Below are 24,182 nucleotides of genomic sequence, written 5' to 3'. Positions count from 1 at the left end.
GAGAAATGGGCACATCAGCCCATATAGCCCCAAACTGCTCTATGATTCTCTTATTTTTCTGTCTTTTTTTTTTCCCTTTTCTCTTTGTTCTTTTCTTCCTTCTCTTAACTTCCCCCTTCCTTCCTTTTTCTTTTGTCTTTTGTCTTTCTCATTCTCTGACCCTGCCTCAATGTCAAAATTCTTAACCTGCAAATATCAAACAATGGCAAAATTCCAAGCAGCTTATAAAACAAACAGGATTTTTTCCTCCTGGAATAACTTTCTGGAAGTCAAGGGAAGCATAGCTTCAGGAATGGCATGATCACGGCACTTTCTTTCCCTGAAGTCCTCTCTGGACCCTTCTCTGTTGGCTTTGTCCCTGCGTTAGTACCACCTCAGTGGTTCCCATGAGTCTGGGTTTCTTGCCTGTACACCACCCAGTCCCGATGGTGAGAATGTTTCTGTCTCTACATTCCAGAAGAGCCCTGAATTTGTTTTGATTGGATAGGCCTAGTTCACATGCCACCTCCTAACTAGTGACCAGGACTGGGGAGTGAAATGTCTGTATTTCCTTAAGCCATTCAAGGCTCAATCTGGAACCGTGGGTTGGGCCACTAGCTGAAGTGTTAGCAAACGGACAGAAAAAGAACTTTGGGATGGCACCTGTCAAATGCTCACTGCATCAATTGGCAGGTATCTTGAAGCTGATCTCCCAGGACAGTGTTAGGCTCTGGGATCACTTGGGGAGAGACCAGATAACCACCCTCTTCAGTGGCACTTCTGCTCAGCGGCCCAGAGCAAATGTTGACGCACGGAATGAGAGAAGGCAGGGTTCAGACTGTTTCTGGGTTCTTGAACCATGTTTGAGTCTATGCCTCTGGATTCTCTTGGCAGACAGAGACTGGCCTTAGCTGACTGGCTTTGTGTTGTTCTAGCATGATGGACTCACTGGGCTATAAATGAATAGGTGTCGGTGTGGATGCCAAGAACCCTTCCCTTCCTCTCCTCACACTTGGGCTTCACTGCCCTGTTCTTAAGGCTGCACACTCAGAAAAGGGCCATGTTCTCTCCCCCTCCCTTCCTTTTTTTCTTTCATCTCTCTAACTTACAAAGCTCTTCTTTAAAAAACAGTCCATGTTTCCCTACTGAGACTTTGCCTAATGAAGTATTTTATAGAATTCTCCCTTTTGAAAAGAATGAGGTCGAATGTTTATTAAATTAATTTTTGCCTTAATGTATTTCCTCGATATTTCATGCTCTGGATACAACTGTTTCTGCAAATAACTTTTTCCAAGATGCCTGATTTATTTTTAATTGCCTCTGTCCCTCAGTTTAGTTCCAAGCTACACTTATTATTTCTATTTGTTTAGTAGTTCAAGTCTGGAGATATCACAGGTAAAGTCCTCCCCCTTTGGTGAAATGAGGCTGTGACTCAGAAGGGTGAGGACACATCCATCTTGAATAGGAGGGTTAAAGCACAAATTACTTTCCTGTGGTTTCCAGAATTGAAATACAAATAACAGTCTGTCCCATTTGTAAAACATTCTAGAAAACAGTCTAGAAAGCCTGTTTATGTGTACTATCTCCAGTGTTCCACATTCATGTAAGGTTTCCCACCACAATTCATAACTTCACTAAGTCAGGTGTTATTCCCATTTTTAAGGGTAAAAGACTTGCTAAATGGAAGGCCTAAATAGTTGTTTCTCCAAAGAAGACACACAGATGGCCAACAGGCACATGAAAAGATGTTCAACATCACTAATTATTAGAGAAATGCAAATCAAAACTATAGTGAGGTACCACCTCACACTGGTCAGAATGGTCATCATTAAAAAATCCAAAAATAAATGCTGGAGAGGGTGTGGAGAAAAGGGAACCCTCCTACACTGGGAGGGAATGTAAATTGATGCAGCCACTATGGAAAACACTCTGGAGGTTCCTCAAAAAACTAAAATAGAGTTGCCATATGGTCCAGGAATTCCACTCCTGGGCATACATCCAGACAAAACTAACAATATAATTAAAAAAGATAATGCACTCCTGTGTTCATAGCAGTACTATTCACAATAGCCAAGACATGGAAAAAACCTAAATATCCATCAACAGATAAATGGATAAAGATGATGTGATACATATGTACAATGGAATACTACTCAGCCATAAAAAAGAATGAAATAATATCATTTGCAGCAACATGGTTAGACCTAGAGATTCTCATACTAAGTGAAGTAGGTCAGAAAGAGAAAGACAAATACCATATGTATGACAAATGAACTTATTTACGAAATTGAAACAGACTCACAGACATAGAGAACAGACTTGTTGTTGCCAAGGGGGAGGAGGATTGGGGGAAGGAAGGACTGGGATTTTGGAATTAGCAGATGCAAGTTATTACAGGTAGAATGAATAGACGACAAGGTCCTACTCTATAGTACAGGATATTCAATATCCTGTGATAAATCATAATGGAAAAAATATGAAAAAAGAATATATATATATCTGAATCACTTTGCTATACAGCAGAAATTAACACATTGTAACTCAACTATACTTCAATAAAATGAATTTTAAAAAAAGAAATGCAAAAAAAGATTTGCAAAACTTTTCACAGCTGACCAGAACACCAGTGGCATATACATTTCTGACCTTGTAGATAAACATTTTTCCACTATGTTACTTACTCTAAGAAAAAAAGCCCAACCCCTAAATGTTTCTGTCTTAAATATTTGTGGTTTTTAAAGAAAATATTTATACAGAAATAATTTGTATATCCATTGCGGAAAAATAAAGGAAAAGAAAACACAGAGAAGGGGTGTGTGTGTGTCTGTATACTCTTGACACACTCACTCATAATCCTCCATCTGGAGGTTACCACTGTCTGGAAGGCCAGGAGGGCTTGAACTTGATTGTGGGTGAAGTCGTTCTCCGCTGGAGCATCATCTCCCTCAGGACCTTACAATCCCCTCCCCACCTCCTGCACTACCATCTTTAACCCCAGTGGCTGCAGGGTGGGCACTTCTGTTGTCACTGCCTGCCCACCACTCATTGCCTCTTCCTAACCTCAGTTTTCTTTTGAGAAATCACATACTCACTATTAAATCCTGAAGGGAGTGAGGTGGTTGATTTAACCCCAGATTCAAGGGTGGTCATATGACCTACACTTAGCCAGTTAGTGACAGTGATGCTGAAAGACTCTTGAGGTGCCTCATGGGAAGTAGAAACTCTATTTCTGCTGTGAAGCTGAAGGTGGCCATCTTGCCACCAGGACACCTTGCTAAGAGGGAGCCCACCCAAGCAGAGCCTGGGAGGCTGAGGGCAAGAGACCCTGTCCTCATGCTGTGGTTTTCTGTTACGTGACTGGATGCATTTCATTTTTTGCTAACTCTTGTTGGAGTTGCATTTTTGGCCATTAGCTCAAAGTGGAATAAATGCCAATGTGCTATCAGAATAGAAATAGGACAGTTACTTTTAAAATAAAATGATTTTTAATTAATTGCCTCAGTTCAGTGCTGACTGGAGAGTTGGGAGAGAATATTCCTCCCAAAGTGTAAGGTTTCTGCCACTGCCTGAATTCAGGTAGGATTTCAAATTTATTTCCTTTGTGGTCAGAGAACACACTTTGTAAGATTTTGTTCTTTTGAAATTTATTTTATGATACAGTGTACGGCCTACTTGGTAAACACTAATTTGCACTTGAAAAGAGTGTATTCTGTGGTTGTTTGGTGTAGTGTTCTATAAATGCCAAAGTGGTTGATAATGTTCTTCAGATATTCTGTTGATATATCTTTACTTGTTTCTTGTCTGATTGTTCCATTAGTTCCTGGGAAAAGTGTGTTAGAGTCTCCTACTTTGGTTGTGACCTTGTCTATTTCTGCTTTTAATTCTGTCAGTTTTTTTAATTCTGTCAGTTTTTCATGCGTATATTTTGAAGATCTGTTGTGAGGCACATACACACTTGTAAGTGTCATTTCTTCCTGATTGTACTGATCCTTTTAGAGTAATGGAAAGTCCCTTTTGCCTCTAGTAATACCCCTTGTTTTGAGGTCTATTTTGGCTAATGTTATTAGAAACACTTCAGGTTTTTATGTTTACATTGCGTGTCTTTTTCCATCTTTTTACTTTCAATTCATTTTGTATTTGAGTTGAAAGAGTGTCTATTGTGGACAGCATATACTTGGTTCTTGCTTTTTATCCTGTCTTAAAATCTCTGCTTTTGATTGGAGTGCATATGCTTTTTACATTTAATGTAATTATTGACATAGCTGTATTGAGGTCTGCCATTTTTCTATTTGTTTTATATTCACCTCATCTTGCTGTTGTTGTTCCTCTGTTTCTTATTTTCTTTCCTTCTTTTGCATTAATAGAATAACTTTTAATATTCTATTTAAATTCCCTTACTGGCTCTTTATCTGTATATCTTTGCCTTATGTTTTTAGTGGTTTTAGGGTTACAATATACACATTTAACATAATCCATTCTACTTATAGCTGTTATTGAATTACTTTAGGTTAAATAGCAGAGAATATTTAAAATAGCATATTTCATTTTGCCAACCTGTTCTTAGCGCTATTTTTGTTGTATATACTCAGTATATTATTTTTTTTTAATTTTTTTAATTCTTTAAAAGAAATTGTGTAGTAAACTACCCTTTTATTAAGAGGACTTTTAAATTAGTCATCTCACCAAATTAGAAGATTCTAGAAATAAAGAAAAATTCTCTGAACCACAGAGTTTCCTTATATGCTATTTTCTTTATCTGGCTCCCTTAATTCTACCCCTCTATCAGGCTTCAGTGTAAATGGGAAGCCTCCCAGATTAGCTTAGTTTCCCTCTTTTATTTTTTTTTTTATTTTTTATTTTTTTTCTATTTTCTTTTTTTTTTTAATTTTATTTTTTTTTTTATTTTTTTGGGGGTACACCAGGTTCAATCATCTGTTTTTATACACATATCCCCATATTCCCTCCCTTCCTTGACGCCCCCCCCTCGAGTCCCCCCCACCCTCCCTGCCCCAGTCCTCTAAGGCATCTTCCATCCTCAAGTTGGACTCCCTTTGTTATACAACAACTTCCCACTGACTATTTTACAGTTGGTAGTATATATATGTCTGTGCTACTCTCTCGCTTCGTCTCAGCTTCCCCTTCACCCCCCGCCCCCTCCCATACCTCGAGTTCTCCAGTCCATTCTCTGTATCTGCATCCTTGTTCTTGTGACTGAGTTCATCAGTACCATTTTTAGATTCTGTATATGTGGGTTAGCATACAATATTTGTCCTTCTCTTTCTGACTTACTTCACTCTGTATGACAGATTGTAGTTCTATCCACCTCATTACATATAGCTCCATCTCATCCCTTTTTATAGCTGAGTAATATTCCATTGTATATATATGCCACATCTTCTGTATCCATTCATTTGTTGATGGGCATTTAGTACTCAGTATATTATAAATCCATTCCTGTAGTATTAACACTTTTAAGATATTTTATTTTTTAAATGTAATATATTTTAAAGAAATCATACATTTTTAAAAGGAGAAAATTTTAAATATGGTCTTCTATATTTACTTACATACCTTCTGTTTCCAGAGCTATCTATTTCTTAAGCTTAAAGAACTTCCTTTAGTTTTTTTTATACTTCAGATCTGTGGGTGACAAATCATCACAGTTTTTGTTTTCCAAAAATATCTTTATTTTACCTTCACTTTTGAAGAATATTTTCCTCTGGATGTACTATCCTTGGTTGTCAGTTCTTTTCCCCTCTTGGTACTTGAGTTCTGTTGTTCCTGTTCCCTTTGGCTCCCATTGTTTATGATAAGAAATCAGTCACTATTCTTACTGTTTTCCCCTAGTATGTTACCTATCAGTTTTGCTGACTGCCTTCAAGATTTTCTTTCATAACTTTGAATATGCTATTTCTAGGAGAGTTTTCTTTAGTTCTATTATATTTGGGGTTCACCGAGTTCTTGGATCTGTAAGTTAATATTTTCAACCAAAATTGAGATTTTACAGGGCAATATTTTTTTGAATATTTTCTTTTTTTCTTTATTTTAGTCTTACCATTCTAGGATTCAAATACCATGAATGCTGGACCTCAAACTACTATTGTCTCACACATCTCTGTGGTTCTTTTCATTTTCTTTAATCTTTTTTCTCTATATACCTCAGACTGAGTAATTTCTATTGCTCTAGCTTCAAGTTTACTGATTACTTTGTCTCATTTAAATTTTGCTATTAAGCCTTATCCAGTGGATTTTTAATTTTACTTACCATATTTTCTTAGCTCTAGAGTTTCCTTTATAATTGTCTCAATTTCTATGGTAAGATTAATTTTCTGTTGATTTATTCCATATTTCTCTTTAATTTTTGACATATTTTAAACTATTTGTATATGTGTATAATAGCTGCTTCGAAGTCTGCTGAGTCAAACATCTGTGTTCACACGAAGTCACTTTCTTTTTTCTTTGTCTTAAAATAAAAATAGTTTATCTCTAAGGTGTACAACATGATGTTTAATATACATGTACATAGTGATATGCTTGCTACAGTCAGGCTAAGTAACATATTATCTCACAGAATCATTTTCTATTTCCTGCTTTTTTTCCTGTTTTTTTTCCCCCAGTGCCTATTGAGTTTTAGATGAAAACTATACATTGCAGATAAATTTTAGTGAATCTGTATTCTGTTGTGCTTGAGGAGTTTTGCTTTCATATATGGTAGGTATTAATTTACTTGGACTCAAGCTGCAAACTTTGACTTTACTGTAAGTATGCAGCAACTATTATCTCTGATCTTTATTTTGCTTCTTAATGCTACCTTTTAGCTGGGTAACTTTGGTCTTCTTTGTGTCTGTGTAATTTGTTGATCAGTCAATGATTTTAAAAGAGGTGGGGATAACACTGTGGGTTTTTTGCTTGTAGGAATTCCCCCTCCCTGCAGTTTTCAAAGTTTACTCGCCTTTGGTTTTTTCCTCTGACACTTCAAACCCATAATGTTTCATCTCCCGTCTGCTTGCTGCCTGAGCTGTGTCTGATTAGGGACTGCACTTTGTTTAAAAAGCATCAAACTCACAGATTGTTCCCTGAGCAGCTCTTTCTTCCATGAGCACATTCCTTTCTTATCTCTTCTGCTTCTCTGCCAGGCTGCCTGGGTCTCCCTCATGTCTATGTAATTTAGCTGTCAACAATGGTTTGCTTCCAAGGTTTCTCTTCTTTAAACTATGTAAGGCTGAACTCTGACCTCTAGCACCTCTGTCTGGTAAGGTTTCAATTACCACTGTCATTTTCTACAACCATGGACATTGGATTGGAAAGCAAACTCAGATCACAAGCCACAAATTCAAAATTACCTCTTTCAAGTGCAACTTGTTGAGAGTAAATGTCTTTCTAGCCTGTCTTCTTTTGGATTCTTTTCCATAATTTTAAATATTGTTTGGTTTAAATTATTTTATCAAGTTTTTATTGTCATTATCTGTGGGAGGGCTCATGTGACTATTTCAGTCCCTTGTCATTACTCAAAGTAGTTCCTGGATTTTTAAAATATCTCTTGAGAATATTCTATTGTCCATTCAGGTCTGAAACCAACAAATCAATGTATACTTTGTCTCAGTGAAAAGCTGACTTTATTCTTACTCTATTCTTACTCTGCATGCTGTAGAATTAAGTCAAGATTTCTATACCGGTGGGGTTTGAATAAAAGAATGTTGGCAGCATTGGTGAAAGAATTTGTAAAGTTTCTCTTAATTATAAAAGGCACCTTTGACCCCAAGTTGATCTGGGGCTCAGAGCTTGAAAGAATCTCCTAGAGCTTGAGACAGTTAGGCCCAGGGATACTGGCAGCCCTGTCTTCAGACAGATGCAGTGGATCATCCTGGCCCCAGGTCAGTCCTCAAAACTGATAAAGATGACATACTCCTGGGCCTGCTTTTTCTTCATAAGACAGCGTCTTGGGTGAGGCTGTGCTCTCTGAGACTCACTTAGATGTATGTGGTGTCATGTGCCTTCTCTGTCTTAGCTCAGAACAGTCACTGTGGCATCACTACTAAGGGTCTGGATAGCTACTCATTCCTTTCTTTTCTCAACCAGTACATCCTGAGTTTCTGCTCTATGACAGGATCTAGCCAAACTCTGGGCATGAGGGGAGGAATGAATGTCCTTGAAGGTACTCATTCACTGCAGACCGCAGAAACACAGTATGTTGTGAAGGTTTGTGATATTTTAACATGTTTTGTTTGATTTGAAAGGCAGTAGCAGGATGAAATGGAGAGGATTCTAGTCCCGGGAAACTGTCTGCATTTGCCTGTCGGCCTGGCCACTGACCGTGATCTTGGAAAAGTCATTTAACCTCTCTGTACCTTGTTTCCCAGGAGTAATAACAGTAACTACTTCAAGGGGACGTTAAATAGGTTAAATGAGTTAACATACGGGTCACTCTCAGGCCAGCGCTTGACCAATAGTGAGTGCCGTACAAGCGTTATTTTCTGCCCTTTCTTTGCTGGACTAGGTATTTGCAATGTAAAATGTTCTCCCACCTCCTGGGAGGGTATAGTAAGCAAGCTACCTTTGCTTTATAGGGTGCTATTTTTTTTCCATTGCTAATAATTCAGCCTCCAGGGGTAACAAAGTATTAAGGTTTTATTGTGAAAGAAAAGAGGAGAATAGGATTTGAAGCAATGTTGGAAAGAAGGACTAAAGTATCTCTCAGGAAAGCAGAGAGGAAGAAAAGTTCTCCTAAGACTAAAGGGACAATGGATAGTGAGAGAGGAGGGAGATTACTGGAGAGAGTGGAGTGTGCAGGCTTCTGGGCAAACTGTCTAAGGAGGACACTTACTGGGAAAAGCCAGGTTCTTTGATCTAGCAAAGATCTGCAAGAGACCTCTTGTGAGTTCCTGAGAATGGCAAGGCAGCTGTTATCTCCACAGACCACCCAGCTGAGAACTTGCCCTGAGACCCCACCAACTTTACTGTTTATGTTGTCTGGTTTGGAAGTCAGTACTGCACAGAGATGACTACTTCATATTGTCAGTATCCAGCTCCTTGCTCTTTGGTCACCCAGCAGGGGTGATACCCACACCTGTCCCAGGACTCCATCTGTCCCAGATTATTATCTCATGTGATATCCCTCCCCCTTCACAAAGCTCCAGGATACTGTGAACCCGAAAGAAGGGTGCCCCTGCTTGTCCTCTGTGGGATGGTGCTGAGCTTGAACTTGAGGACCCCTACCACTGGAACAGTTTTTACTGGCCTTTCCTTAGTGACATATTGAGTCCTTGCTCCAGGTAGATCACTGTGCCCTGGTGATGATACTCCTTCAAGAGAAGCTTCACAGTAACCTGGAGAGGTGGGTGTTGCTCCCATTTTAGCAAGGAGAAGCAGAAGCCCAGAATGTTGTAGGCCTTATCTTGCTGCCAATAGGGACATGAACCCAGGAAGTTTTGCTACAGGGCCTGTACATCTAACCACTATGCTTTTTGCCTGCATTGGAAGGACTCAGTATAGGTTTTCCAGAGCAATTCAGACTTTGTATTTTGCTTTGTTTTTAAATGTTGATTCAAAGCTGCAGCTACTACCCAGCATGAGGCCAGACATACTCATAATTTACCTGAATACATAGAGATGCCTGACTAAGCTACCAGGGCCACAACTGGGCAGTTCTGGGCATTTGTGTTTTCCCAGGGTTAGGGGTGGGAATGGAGGAAAGAAAGGAACCAGTCCAACAGTATTACCCTGGAGACCCCGATGGCATCTAGGGAAGCTGTCAAACCTGCTTGAGAGGAACCGGCTCCCGGGATGCACAGTCTGACTTGAGCCTTTAGGCTGCAGGTGTGGGATTGAGGCCAGCAGTTGGGGTATGGCCTGCTTGATGAGCTATTGGCAGGTCCAGGCCTACAACATAGGCCTCTGTCCGTGCATGCATGCATGCATCCATCCACTTGTGCATCTGTCCATCCGATAGATACTTATTGAGTTACTATGTGCCAGGCACAGTTTTAGAAGCTATGGATTCAGGGACTTCCCTGGCAGTCCAGTGGTTGAGATTCCGCCCTTCCACTACGAAGAACGTGGGTTCAATCCCTAGTTGGGGAACTAAGATCCTGCTTGCCGCAGGGCAGCCAAAAAAAAATTTAAAAAAATAATTAAAAATTTTTAAAAATTAAAAATAGAAGCTAGGGATTCAGCAGGAGACAAGCCAGACACTGTGACTATCCTCATGAAGCTGACTTTTGGGAGAAAAACCAACCCAGAGCTATGTCCCCAGTATCCTTCACCCGTCATTCCTTCTATAAATGTTACTTCCTAAAAGCAGGACCAGGGCTTATGCCTCCCCCACTTCTGATGTAGTGAGAGCTGTGTCATGTCAGAGAGAGCCCAGGCTTGGTGAGCAAAGATCACAGCATCTGCCATGTAGGGTTGTCCTGAGGACTAGAAACAGTCAGCTCATGTGGTTGGACCAGCTGCTATGTACTGGGCCCTGAGGCACCCACGATGAGCAACACGACATGGACATACCCCCTCAGGGCACAGCTTACTGAGAGGTAGGGATGCACAGTGCCTGGCACCCAGTAGTGCTCCACGCATGTGGGCTCTTTTTCTATCACACTATGTAGATTCTGTTGGCAGCTGCCCCAAGAGTCCTGACGGGCTGCCTTTTCTTGGCTGAGAATGAGTGGCCTTTGCCATTCTAGCATTTGATGTTCACATGGGGGCCTCTCCTCTGCTTTGCCTGACTTTTAAGGGATTACATTACATCAGTTTCACTTAGTTAGCGTCCCTCAGGTGGGCCCCCGAGGGAGCCGGCAAGATAGAGGAGACTGCAGACAACACTTGAGCCATTTGGACTGGGTTTTTCAAAAGTTATTGACCTCAAACTACTTTTTACATTGAGACCCACTTAGGTATGTGTGCGTGTATACATATAACTGAAACAAAGTATTTATGAAACAATACTTACCATTGCTACAAGTGATGCATTCCTATTTTATTTACTATTCACTTCTGTTTTATTTTTTGAAATGGTGGTTGATATCCTCAAAATTGATATTATAACCTAATGATGGGTCATCACTCACTGTTTGAAAACGTTGCCCTGCTAGTTGGCATGCCTGCTGGCCCACTCCTTCCCCTTCCTTGCCCTCTTTCCCCCTTTATCTCTGTTTTCCCAACCTTGACCTGAGCTGCCCCACCCAACCTCCAGAGTGAAGGCATGAGTGACTGACCAGTGACACATCTCAGTGGAAGGCAGTGTCTAGAAGATTTTGGTGGGTGTGGGGCAGAAGTAACCACATAACACCAGGGTGCAAAGCTGAAAGTTGATAAAGAGCAGAGTTGGTCAGAGGGCAAGAAGCCAGGAAGAAATCTGGCCATGGCATAACATCAGGCCCTGGAGAAGCAGCATGGGGCCCTGCGTGGCCTCAGCAGTGAGACTGAGGTGGGAGGCTGGGAGCCCTCTGCAGGCAGGTGCATGAAGCGCGCACTGGAACTCAGGGTCACTATAGCCTCTCTTGTTGGATTGTGGGCTTCTTCAGCTGCAGAGGGTGTTCGCTGATGTGGGTCCCCAGTTCAGGTGATCACTTGGAACAAACAGGGCTCAGGATAGTCTTAAAATAATGAATAATAGTAAGTCAAAATTTTTCTTCATATTATTTGCCCATTCACTAGGTTATTTGTCTTTTTTTTTCTTTTCCATTATAGTTTATTACACAATATTGAATATAGTCCCCTGTGCTGCACAGGAGGACCTTGTTGTTTATCCATCCTATACATAATAGTTTGCATCTGCTATTCCGAAACTCCTAATCCAACCCTCCCCTGCCCCCTTGCACCCTGACAACCACAATTCTGTTTTCTATGTCTGTGAGTCATAGATAAGTTAATATGTGTCATATTTTATTTTTTATTTTATTTTAGTCACGCAGCTTGACATGTGGGATCTTAGTTCCCCCATCAGGGATCCAATTCACACCCCCTGCAGTGGAAGCATGGAGTCTTAACCGCTGGACTGCCAGGAAAGTCCCTCATTTGTGTCATATTTTATTTATTTTATTTTTTAATTTTTTTTAATTTTTTAAATTTTTTTATTGGAATATAATTGCTTTACACTCTTGTACCAGTTTTTGAGGTACACCAAGGTCAGTCATCTGTATTTATACACATATCCCCGTATCCCCTCCCTCCCTCGACTCCCTCCCACCCTCCCCGTCCCAGTCCTCCAAGGCATCATCCATCATCAAGCTGAACTCCCTTTGTTATACAGCAACTTCCCACTGGCTATCTATTTTACAGTTGGTAGTATATATATGTCTATGCTACTCTCTCACTTTGTTTCAGCTTCCCCTTCACCCCTCGCCCCCCCAAACCTCGAGATCTCCAGTCCATTTGTGTCATATTTTAGATTCCACGTGTAAGTGATATCATATGGTATTTGTCTTTCTCTTTCTGGTAAGTCAGAATCTTTACCCCTGAAACGTCTAACCATTGATCATTTTTTCATTCATTCATTCATCTTCCAATTCTGGGCCAGGCCCAGCCCTGAGATTTGGGAATTAGAGAAGGATTAGACTGTCCCAGGCCTGAGGGCTTTGCATTTTGAGGGTGTGTGGAGGGGAACTGACAGACACACAGAGCACAGATAGCTGTGGACTCCCCAGAGGCTCCTAAGGGAGGCTCTTCCCCATTTGTTGTTCTCACCTTCACTTGTTCATTAGACAAACACCTGTGTAACACCTGCTACGTTCCAGGCTGAGGGTATAGCAGAGAAGAAGACAAAGCTGATAAAGTTGAGGGTCTTCCTTCAAGGAGCTTATCTTCTGGGCGTGCAGCAGGCGATGGCAAGGAACTGTCCACAGCGGGTTGGCTGTCTGTGATATGGCAGGCAGGGTGCTCTAAGTGCTCCTGATCTTACTGCCCTCCCCTCACAGAACTTCCTTATGCCACACTATCTCTGGGAGGGTTACCAGGATGACGTTTTATCCCAGCCCCTCATCTCCACCCTGTCACTCGAGCCCCACCTCCATTTTCACTGGCTGTGGCCTGTCCGCAGACTTCCACCAGCCCCTTCCCCACCCTGTGGGGTCAGGAGCAGATTGAGCTGCTCAGCCCAGGCCAGGGAGATCAGGGACAAATTGAAGTTTGGTGTCATCTGTGTCTTTTCAATTTTAAAAACAGCTAATTTCCCATTTATATTAAATATGAAGTTATTCAAAGATGAAGGAGGGAGAGCCAACCTAAATGATAAGTGACACAGTTACTGATTTTGCCCAGCTGTGCCCATTCACCCAAGTTGCTCCCTTTGGGCATGGACAGCTGGGCTCACTCACAAGCGTATGAATGGTGGTGGTGGTAGTGGGGGGGAGCTGTGGGATTCTGGACAGCTTTATTTACCCATGATTATTTCTTTCTGCTTCAGGGGACTTCACTGGGGAACCTCGATCAAGGGTCTTTCAGAAAGGGTGGGATAAAGTAGGAAGAATGACTACAGACACCTCTTTCAATAAGTGGCAGGGAAATAGCAGCCATTGCTGGAGAGAGACTAGACTCAAGAGAGGTGTGTGTGCCCCCCAGCCCCCAGCTGTACTGAGATATAATTGACACATAAGATCGTGTATGTTTAAAGTATACACTGTGATGATTTGACACGTATACTTTTGGTGAGTATGTTTCAGATCTACTCTTTTAGCAGACTTCAAGTATATAATTCAGTATTATTAACTATAGTCACCACGTTGTATCTTAGATCCGCAGAACTGATTTACCTTATAACTGGACGTTTGTACCCTTTGACCAACATCTCCCCATTTCCCCCATGCCCCAGGCCCTGGCAACTACCATTCTATTCTCTGTTTCTGAGTTCAGCTTTTTTTTTTTAGATTCCACATGTAAATGATACCATACTGTATTTATCTTTATTTCACTTAGCATAATGCCCTCCACATTCATTCATGTTGCTGAAAATGAGATGATTTCCTTCTTTTTTTATATAATGATATTATATAAAATATAATATTAATATATAAAAATATATTATTATAAATATATACTATATATAATAAATAATATTAAATAAATATAAAATAATATTTATGTATATATGTATATATCACAACTTCCTTATCTATTCATCCATTGACAGACGCTTAGGTTGTTTCCATATCTTGGCAATGAACATGGGAATGCAGATATCTCTGAGTTTACTGATTTTGCTTCCTTAAGTTGTATTCCCAGAAGTAAGGTTTCTGGATCATATGGTAGTTCTCTTTTTATATTTTGAGGAACCTCTATACTGTTTTCCATAATGGGTGTACATTCCCACCAGCAACATACAAGGGTTCCCTTTTCTGCACAACCTGGCTAACATTTGTTATCTCTTATCTCTTTGATAATCGCCACCTTAATAGGTATGAGGTGATATTTCATTGTGGTTTTGATTTACACTTCCCTGATTATTATAATGTTGAGGACCTTTCCATGTACCTATTGGCCATTTGGATATCTTCACTGGAAAATATCTGTTCAGATCCTCTGTCCATTTTTTAATTGGATTATTTGGGATTCTGTGTTATTGAGTTGTAAAAATTCCATATATTTTTGGATATTAATCCCCCATCAGATATGTGGTTTGTAAATATCTTCTCTCACCCCTTGTCACCTTTGCATTCCATTGAGTGTTTCTTTCCTGTGCAGAAGCTTTTTAGTTTGATATGTTCCCAGTTCTGGATTTTTGCTTTTGTTTTTGTTGCCTTTGCTTTCTGTGTCACATCCAAAAAAATCACTGCCAATATCAATGTCAAGGAGATTTCTTTCTTATGTTTTCTTCTAGGATTTTTATGGATTTCAGGTCTTATGTTTAAGAAGTCTTTAATCCATTTTGAGTTAATTTTTGTGAGTGGTATAAGATAAAGGTCCAATTTTATTCTTTTCTATGTGAATATCCAGTTTTCTCAATACCATTTCTTGAAGAGACTATCCTTTCCCCATTGAGTGTTCTTGGCTCTCTTGTGAAATATTAGTTTATTAGTACATTATATATATTTTTATATGTTATACTAGAAATATTAGTATGTTGTGGGCTTATTTCTGGGCACTCAACTCTGTTTCATTAGTCAATCTGTCCACTTTTATGCCAATACCATAGTGTTTTGATTATTACAGCTTTATATTATAGTTTGAAATCAGGACATATAATGCCTCCATCCTCTCCATTCCCCCCAACTCAGGACTCTTTGGCTATTAGGAGTATTCTGTGCTTACACATGAATTTTGGGATTATTTTTTTTTTACTTCTGTGGAAAAAAATTTGGAATTTTAATAGGGATTGCATTGAATCTATAGATGGCTTTGGGTAGTTATGGACATTTTAACAGTATTAGCACTTATGACCAATGAATGTCGGATAGTTTTCCATTTATTTGTGTCTTCTTCATTTCTTTCATCAAAGTCTTGTATTCTTCAGTGTAAAGATCTTTCACTTCCTTGGTTAAATTTATTCCTAAGTATTTTATTGTTTTTGATGCTATGTAAATGGGATTGTTTTCTTTATTTCTTTTTCAGATAGTTCATTGCTAGTGTATAGAAACACAACTGATTTTTCTATCCTGAAAAATCAGGATTTTGCACCCTGAAACTTTACTAAATTTGTTGATTAGTTCTAACTTTTTTTTTGGTGGAATATTTAGAAATTTTTATATATAAGATCATATCATCTGCAAACTGAGAAAATTTCACATCTTCCTTTCCAATTTGGATGCCTTTTATTTCTTTCTCTTGCTCTGGCTAGGACTTCCAGTACTATGCTGAATAGGAGTGGTGAGAGTGGGCTTCTTCATCTTGTTCCTGATCTTAAAAAAAATGTTCTCAACCTTTCACTTTTTGAGTAGGATGTTATCTGTGGGCATGTCATATACTGTCTTTAATATGTTGAGGTATGTTCTTTCTATACATAAGTTGCTGAGAGTTTTTAATCATAAAAGGATGTTGAATTTGGTCAAATGGTTTCTCTACATTTATTGAGATGATCATATGATTTTTATCTTTCATTCTATTAGTAAGGGTATCATGTTTTTTGATTTCCATATATTGAACCATCTCTACATACCAGGAATAAATCCCACCTGGCCATGGTGGTGATCCTTTCAGTGTGCTGTTTAATTTGGTTTGCTAGCATTTTGTTGATAATTTTTGCATCTATATTATCAGGGATAATGGTCTGTATTTTTCTTTTCTTGTGGTGTGCTTATCTAGCCTTAGTATCAGGGTAATGTTGATCTCAAAATAATTTGAGAGTGTTCCTTCTTCTTCAGTTTTTTGGAAGAGTTTGAGAAGAACTGGCATTAATTATTCTTTAAATGTTTGTTAGAATTCTCCAGTGAAACCATCTTGTCCTGGGATTCTGTATTGGGAGGCTTTAGATTATGGATTCAAATCACTTTACTTGTTGTTAGTCTGTTCAGATTTTCTATTTCTTCATGATTCAAACTTGGTAGGTTGTATGTTTCTAGGAGTTTATCCATTTTTTCTAAGTTATCCTCAAGGTTGTTTTTGTTTTAGAAGATATATTAGGGCATATATATATATATATATATATATATATGTATATATATATATATGGGTAGTATGGCCAAAGGTAGAGGGAGAAATTAATGAGGCAGAAAGAAGTGAGAGGGAATGGGACCCTTTGACTGCACAGAGATACATCAACTTTATTAGCAGGAGAGAAAGTAGAGCATGAGTACATACAAAAGTAGGTTGGTGGATTTGGTGTAGGGAAGATGAGGGGGTTTCCATCATGCTGTTACTGTAGTGGGTCTCTTTTGATACCATTTCACATCCTGTCAGCCCTACCCCTTGTTTCAGCAGTTGATGTAGAGTGGAGTTTCATGCTGGCTCTGACCAGCACTGTGTGGATACAATCTGACAGTGCATCACCCAGCAGTATTTCTTGTTTCTACACCAGGATTTAATCCTGAGATGTTAGATACCTAGGAATATGCTTGAGAGCTGTGCATGTTAAATCCAGACCTTCCGAGAAGTTAATGCCTGTGGGGCCACACTTGATCTGTGGGGAATGGAAGCCAATGAGTAAATGCTTTCCCCTTTTATCCTATCCTCTATGTTGACAGCTCTGAGGCACATTTGATAAGGCTCCTTATCCCCACAATAGGGATCCACTCAATAATGCATCTTTGTATTGATTTTTCTTCCTTCCTTATTTCACTCTCTTCTGCTTCATTCTAGATCCCTGGGATCTTATTCTCAAATCAAGTACCTTCACACAAATGTCTGTTTAGGCTCTGCTCTTGGGGGAATTTAGGCTGATGGTGCCCTACCTGACCACTTTACTGTTCTCATTTTGTGCTTGATTGCTAAAGCACACCACCCTGGCCTTCTTGCAGAGCCCATAATATGCCAACATGATTCCCACCTCAAGCCTTTTGAACATACCCTGAACCCCTGCCCTAGCTCTTCCTGTGCCACCTCATCTGGGCTCTTCTTATGTGGCATCATCACAGAGGAGCCCTTGCTGATCATCCAGTGTGAGCAGACCTCACTCCCACGAGCAGGCCTCTGCCTCCATTTCCCTATTTACTTTTCAATAGTACCTACCATGCTTTGAAACACTCTTCCTTTTGTGAATTGTCTGTGGGTGATTGGTTTACTCGCAGGAGACCTGCCTCTCTGGACTTTACAGTGCCTGGGTTCACTTCCTGGTCTCATGGAGGTGCAGTCCTGTCCTCTCATAAGATGTCCCTTCCAGCTATAGGAGACAGGCAGGTAACACAAACACTTCAAAGGGGTCCAGCATAAGGTGACAAATGACAGCCAGCACTCAACCTCTGTTTCCACAGGCCAACAGGAACTGGTGGGGACCATGGGGAAGCCCAAGAGTTCAGGCTTGTCTATAGAGGGGCCTCCACACAGCTCCTTGTGGTTGCACTTAGGAATGCAGCTAATACTGCTCAACTTTCTGGTTTCTCAAGATATACCAATACATGATTTTGTGTGTGGGTGTGTGAAATCTCCAAATTTTAAAATATTTGCCAATAATTCCATTTTTCAATACTTTCTGGGCCAAAGAAACCCAGAACCCATGTGCTGCCCCAGATGTGTCAGGGTTGGGGCTGGATTTGGCCTTCCTGGCTCACCTTGATCATCCCATGCTCACTCATAGGCAAGGAAATGAGAGATGGCTGGCCTAAGTTGTAGCTGTTTCTTCACCGGAATCAGAAACAGAGACCCACCAAGTACTAACAAACAAGAGGAGGAAGGGTCCTGCTGGGATGTGGAAGGGAAGGAAATTGGACTAACACCACTTGTAAATACATAAATTCAAGATGCCAAAGAAGTAGAATATATGGCCTTAGATAAGGTACCACAAACCTGTCTTGAATAATTAACCTTTTTAAGAAGGAAGCATGTTCAGCACTTAATATCCCAAAAGGTGTAACATAGCTAGAATAAGCTATAAATAAAAGAGATGGAAAGCACAGTTGCATTTTCCCAAGTCGTTACGGTGGGTTGTAGCTAATTAATTCATAATGCCACTGAATTGATACTGTGTTATTTGTATTCATGCAAATTACCTTCTAACTCAAGTTAAAAGATGAACACATTGAACAAGTTGAACTTTCAAAAAAGCAAACATTAATAGAAGACAAATTAATAACGGTTATGGTTGGTTATTCATGTTGCCATAGGTACAATTATTATGTCAACATTTCTATTCAAAACTTTTATTTTCAACAATTTATAACTCAGTCATAAAAAATAAATTACACTGCGCTGTAAGTTAGTGTTATGGTATCGGGGGAAAGGATTACTTTTTCTCTTCCATGTTTAAAAATAGTTTTACTTAATATGCTGACAAGTTAAAATTTCCCCACGTTTGAAAAATGGCTTTTAGTGCCTGGGTGGGCCAGGCCATTGCCAGGGATGGTTGCTCTCTGACCAGGCTGTTCCAGGGGTCCACCTTGGGGTGATTCTCACTCTATTGGAGGTTGGGGGTTTCTTCTCACTGCCACAAACCTGTTATTATTTTTACCTGCCCAGTAGTCTGGGACCCCTTCCTCTCTGAGGTAGCCCTCTTCTGCCTTCCCTTTCCTCTCCATGGCTCAGGAGACATGCACTCATTTTTATCTGTTCATTCGTTCATTATGCATTCATTGAACATATTGTGACAAGCCATGTATTGTTGTGGGGACACCATGGTGAACAGAGAAGATATGGTAAAACTGAGGAACCACTGGAATTCCTTATATTAAAATGTAATATTGTTTTTATTTTGGATCATGAGGGAGGGCAGGCAGGAATCCATGTTTAGTTTTTTCTAAAGGTCCTAATCTGGCCAGAGTATACACCATTAGTTGCACACAGTAGTGAACAAATTGACTATAAATGAGAAGGCAAAGAAATAAGGACTGTCATTGCAGACGGTGATGAGTACCACCAAGGAACAGGAAGGATGGACTGACTGAGAATGACACGGAGTGTGGAGGGTGAGAAGACCAGTTTAAACTGGGCACTGATGGAAGACGTCAAGGGGTGGCGGCATTTAACCTGCGAATTATGTGACAAAAATGGCTCAGCTGTGTGAAGACTTGAGGAGTGAAGCGCATCAGGCCGAGGAACAGCTGGAGCAAAGGCCCTGAGGCTGGAGTGAGTTTGGATGTTAGCGAACCACACGGTGCCCAGGAAAGCTGGAGCATCAAGAGCAGGGGAGGAAGAGACAGAGGAGGCGAGGCAAAGCCGTGGACGGGGCCTGGGAGCACAAGCGGAGAAGCGGGGCCAGAACTCTCGGCCGCTTCCCTCTCTGTCCATCTCTGTCCATAGGATTCCTTCCTATCCTGTTGTCCTCATGCAGTTGACCAAGAGCAAATGAGATTTACTTTTTATCACTTTCCAAATGGTAGTTCCATTTATCTATTTAGTTTTTTATAAAAACAATAATAAAATATAATGATAAAAACTCAATGGAAACAAGCCAGATAATATAGAAAAAATAAGAGGAAGTTTAAAATATATAAGTGTAATATAAAATATACAGTATACTATATATAAGTATGTGATTATATGTATTACATATGATGTAAAAATATGAAAAAATTCCCCCATCCAAAGGTGATAACTAACATTTGATGGGCACCTTGCTAGAGGTTTTTGTTTCACAAAAATGGACATTTACAGACACACACCCACCCACACACATTTAACAAAAACCTGATCATGTACATCCTGATTTATATGCTGCTTTTTTCACTTAACACACTAAATATCATTTACTGTGTCACTGAACATAGATCAACGATGTAGCTTTTAAAGCCATTTTACAAATGTGCCCCAATTCTGCATTAAGTCTAGGGATAATTTTTCATAGTTATAAACAGCACTGCGACAATACCTTCACCCATCAGGCACTTGCTTGGTCACATTCCTGCAAACAGTAGCGGGTGAGGCAAAGGCTTCAGGTTGTGAGTACAATTGCAGAATCCCACCCATGGAAGATCTCAGTGTCTAGGAACAGACCCCCCAGGGGGCAAGGGAGCTGCCCTCACTCTCCGGGTGGGCAGAGCTCCACCAGTGGCTCTGCTGGCCTCTGTCTTCTGGTGTCGACAGCAAATCAGACTAGGTTCTCTTAAGATCTGGGTTTTCTTTTCACAAAAATGCTTGGGAGGACTTCCTAGGTGGTGCAGTGGTAAAGAATCCACCTGCCAATGCAGGGGACAGAGGTTTGAGCCCTGCCCCAGGAAGATACCACATGCCACGGAGCAACTAAGCCCGTGCGCCACAACTATTGATCCTGTGCTCTAGAGCCCGTGAGTCACAACTATTGAGCCCATGTGGCGCAACTATTGAAGCCCACGTGCCTAGGGCCCATGCTCCACAACAAGAGAAACCACTACAATTAGGAGTCTGCACACCACAATGAAGAGTAGCCCCCGCTCGCAGCAACTAGAGAAAGCCTGTGTGCAGCAATGAAGACCCAATGCAACCAATAAATAAATAAAATAACAATAAATAAATTAATTAATTAAAAAAAATGCTTGGGAAATGTTAGTGTCATGGCCTCACCATGTTACAGAGAATGGTGGTGGAGAACCCCAGCTGGGGCCTGGGTAGGGGGAACGTTAAGACCTAACTTCCAGAACCTTCAGATGTTCACACCCCACTCCTGGGAAGAGGTCTTTGAGAGAGCCTGTCTCTTCCAGGGCAAACCAGGGATACTTCCTGCTTTAGAAGCTGACGTGGGCACTACTGCTCCCTGGACAGAAGCCTCTGTCCAGTGCTTGGCTGCCAGGCATGTTTACTCCACCTCGATCAGCAATTAGAGGTGCTGTCCTCAGAGCTTACCGTATCCTCTCATAAGAGTGCCCATGTGGTCTCTCTTGCCCTCCTTTCCTTCCCTGCTGCCCCCCAGCCCTGGGCACCTTGAGGCTCCCTCTTCCCCCACGTGTCAGGTTCTGTCTCCAATCAGCCTAATCACTGGCTGCACTCCTCTGTCTCTGGAGCTCAAGAAGATCAGCACTTGTGACTTCCCTTCAACCAGCACACATTTCTTGGGCTCCATCTGTGACCATAAAGTGCCATTATAGATTGAATAGAAGGAATTCATTCTTCTGCAGCTGTGGACAGAGCAATATTTCTGTGGGGAAATAAAAGAGTGCAAGACTCTATCCTTACCCTGAGGAGCTTATTTAATGGAGTCAATACAGAGGATAATGTAGGCTGGTGTCTTGGAACCTGGTGAGGGCATCAACCATACCTCCCCCAGGGGCCCAGAGGAGGAACAGTGGTGGTAAAACACTAATCAGCACACAGTCAGCACTGCCAGAGGTGGTGTAAGTAAGCGCTTGCCCCTTCTTTCTGTGATACACTCACTCTTCTAACCCCCACTTTACTTGAGAAAAACTAAGGCCAGGGCACATAGACATGGAATGAGAGGTGGAGGCTGGATGCCTCCCCAGGTCTGAGGAGCCCCCAGGGTTTCCTGGGCTTGTGGAACTTGTGCAGGGAGAGGGATGTGTGGGACAACAAAGGGCCCTCTAGGTGAACACCCACAGAGGTCCAGGCAGGGGCATTAGAAGAGCTTAGGCCTTTGGGTCCGTGGTTCTAGCCTTTCATCCTTCATCATTCTGTACCTTCCAGCTCTACCATTACTAGGACAGATTAGCAGTTATTTGGACTCAAATTTGACAAATCCAATTGCAAAGAATTACATAAATTGTAGATCAATACTATCTGAATGATCAATTAATCATTCCTTACAATTAACACTACCAGTTCTCACTACCTTTCCATTATATTTTATAGCACAATTTCTAATTTAGAGCTTTTAGGCAATTGTATTGATGCAGGTACGCTTATACTTGGTAATCAAACAATCTATTAATCAGCACACCTTATTATGGGATATCTGATTTAACTATCATCACCTAGATGCAGAAAGTGGGTTTAATTCATCTTGGGCTTTTCTTAAGATGCTGGAGGTTTGCCATTTCATTCTGTTGTGTGGCTCTACATGCCAGAGAAAGTTCTTTCTCTTGTGAAAAAGAATCGTAAGAAAAGTAGGTGAGTGTATTTGAAAGCAGGTAAGTGGACAAACTCAAGCGGGGCTTCAGAATCATAGAGCATGCTTAATTTTTTTCATGGAAGTTTTATAACTTATTTTTATTCCTAGTATGCTTGGAAAAGTGCTTTTAAGATTCAGGGGTAAAAGGACCTTTGGAATTACAAATGGGTGCTGCCTTCATGATTACCTTGGAATACAAATTAAGTACCAAGCATTTATAATCTGCTTCCCTGTGTCCATCCATTTTGAAATAAGTACAAATAAATTTTTTAATTTAACCTATACATTTATTATTCCAGTAGCAATGCTGGACAAATTGGCAGTTGGATTTAACTTCCCTTAATGTTTTCTGAGCATCAATATGAAAGGGAAATAATGACAAATTGTGCGTGCAGATCCTGCAAGGATCCTGGGTGGACCTGAACCTCCTTCCTGCTTTTCTAGTTCACATTCAGGCCCTCAGAAATTCCCAGCAATGTCTTGGAGACTCAGGGAGCCTAGTCCTTCCCAAGACAAAAGGGCCTCTGCTGAGTCTCTCTCTGAAAGCATGGGATCCAGGCAGCAGCTTCTCTTGAGTAATGGGCAAAACTTCACAGAGGTTTTGGGTTGAGTCCAAGCTGAGTAGGTTCAGAACTTCATGCTTGGGAGGAAGATAACCAGAAGTACAGAGCTGTGATACTACTGGGGCAGAGGGAGGAGGACTAGGGAGGAGGAAGATTCTCTACATGAGCATCCTCTCTGCCCTCCGCAGGCTGCCCAAGGGTTTTCAGAGGTGCACCCTTTTGACTTATCCCACCTCTCTGAATACATCCTTCTCTCCAGAAAATGTGCAATTCTCCATCAGAACTGCTTATCCTGGACCCACCTCTCCCAAGGTTCTCTCCAGCCTGCAGGCAGTGGAGAGGAAGCCCTAGCATGATGCAAAAAGGGTGGTTGTTTGGAAGACAAAGTGGACCACATGCCAAGTGCTCCCATGTGGGAACATGTTGGTTTACTTTCCACACTGTGTTCTCCTGGAGTCACTGTGGCGCTCAAAGCAAGCAGATGAGCAATGGGACAGCACCATCTCCGGGCTGCTTCCCAGCTTACTGGCTCTCATGGTTCCCACTCTTGGAGAAAGGAAGTCCAACCTTCTTAATGCAGTGTGCAAGTCTCTTCATGGTGAGGCACTGGGGTAGGCAGAACTCTAAGATGGCTGCCAAGAGTCCCACCCCTGGTGTAAATGCCCTGTACAGAGCCCTCCCTTTGGGTGTGGGTGGGCCTGACCTAATCAGTTGAGCCCATGTCAAAGAGGGTCTAGAGGTCAGAGACTGAAGAAGTCAAAGAGGTCCAAGGAGGGAGATTCTCTTCTTGGAACTGAAGGAACCACTGCTGTGCTGCAGAGAGAGCCACATGGCAGGTAACTGCTGTGGCCTCCAGCTGATGGCCTTAGTCCTACAGCTACAGGGTTCTGGGTTCTGCCAACATTCTGTGAGCCTGGAAGAGGACTCCAGACCTCAGATGAGAGCACATCCCTGGCCAACACCTTGACTGTACCTGCTGGGAACCTGAGCAGAGGGCCCAACTGAGCAACCCAGACTCCTGCCCATAGAAACTGAGAGGTAATAAATGGGCATTATTTGAGTGGCTAAGTCTGTGGTATTTGTTACAC

The sequence above is a fragment of the Hippopotamus amphibius genome, chromosome 16 (assembly GCF_030028045.1).
Source record: "Hippopotamus amphibius kiboko isolate mHipAmp2 chromosome 16, mHipAmp2.hap2, whole genome shotgun sequence".
Classification (NCBI taxonomy): Eukaryota; Metazoa; Chordata; class Mammalia; order Artiodactyla; family Hippopotamidae; genus Hippopotamus; species Hippopotamus amphibius.
This window is presented reverse-complemented; position numbering follows the sequence as displayed.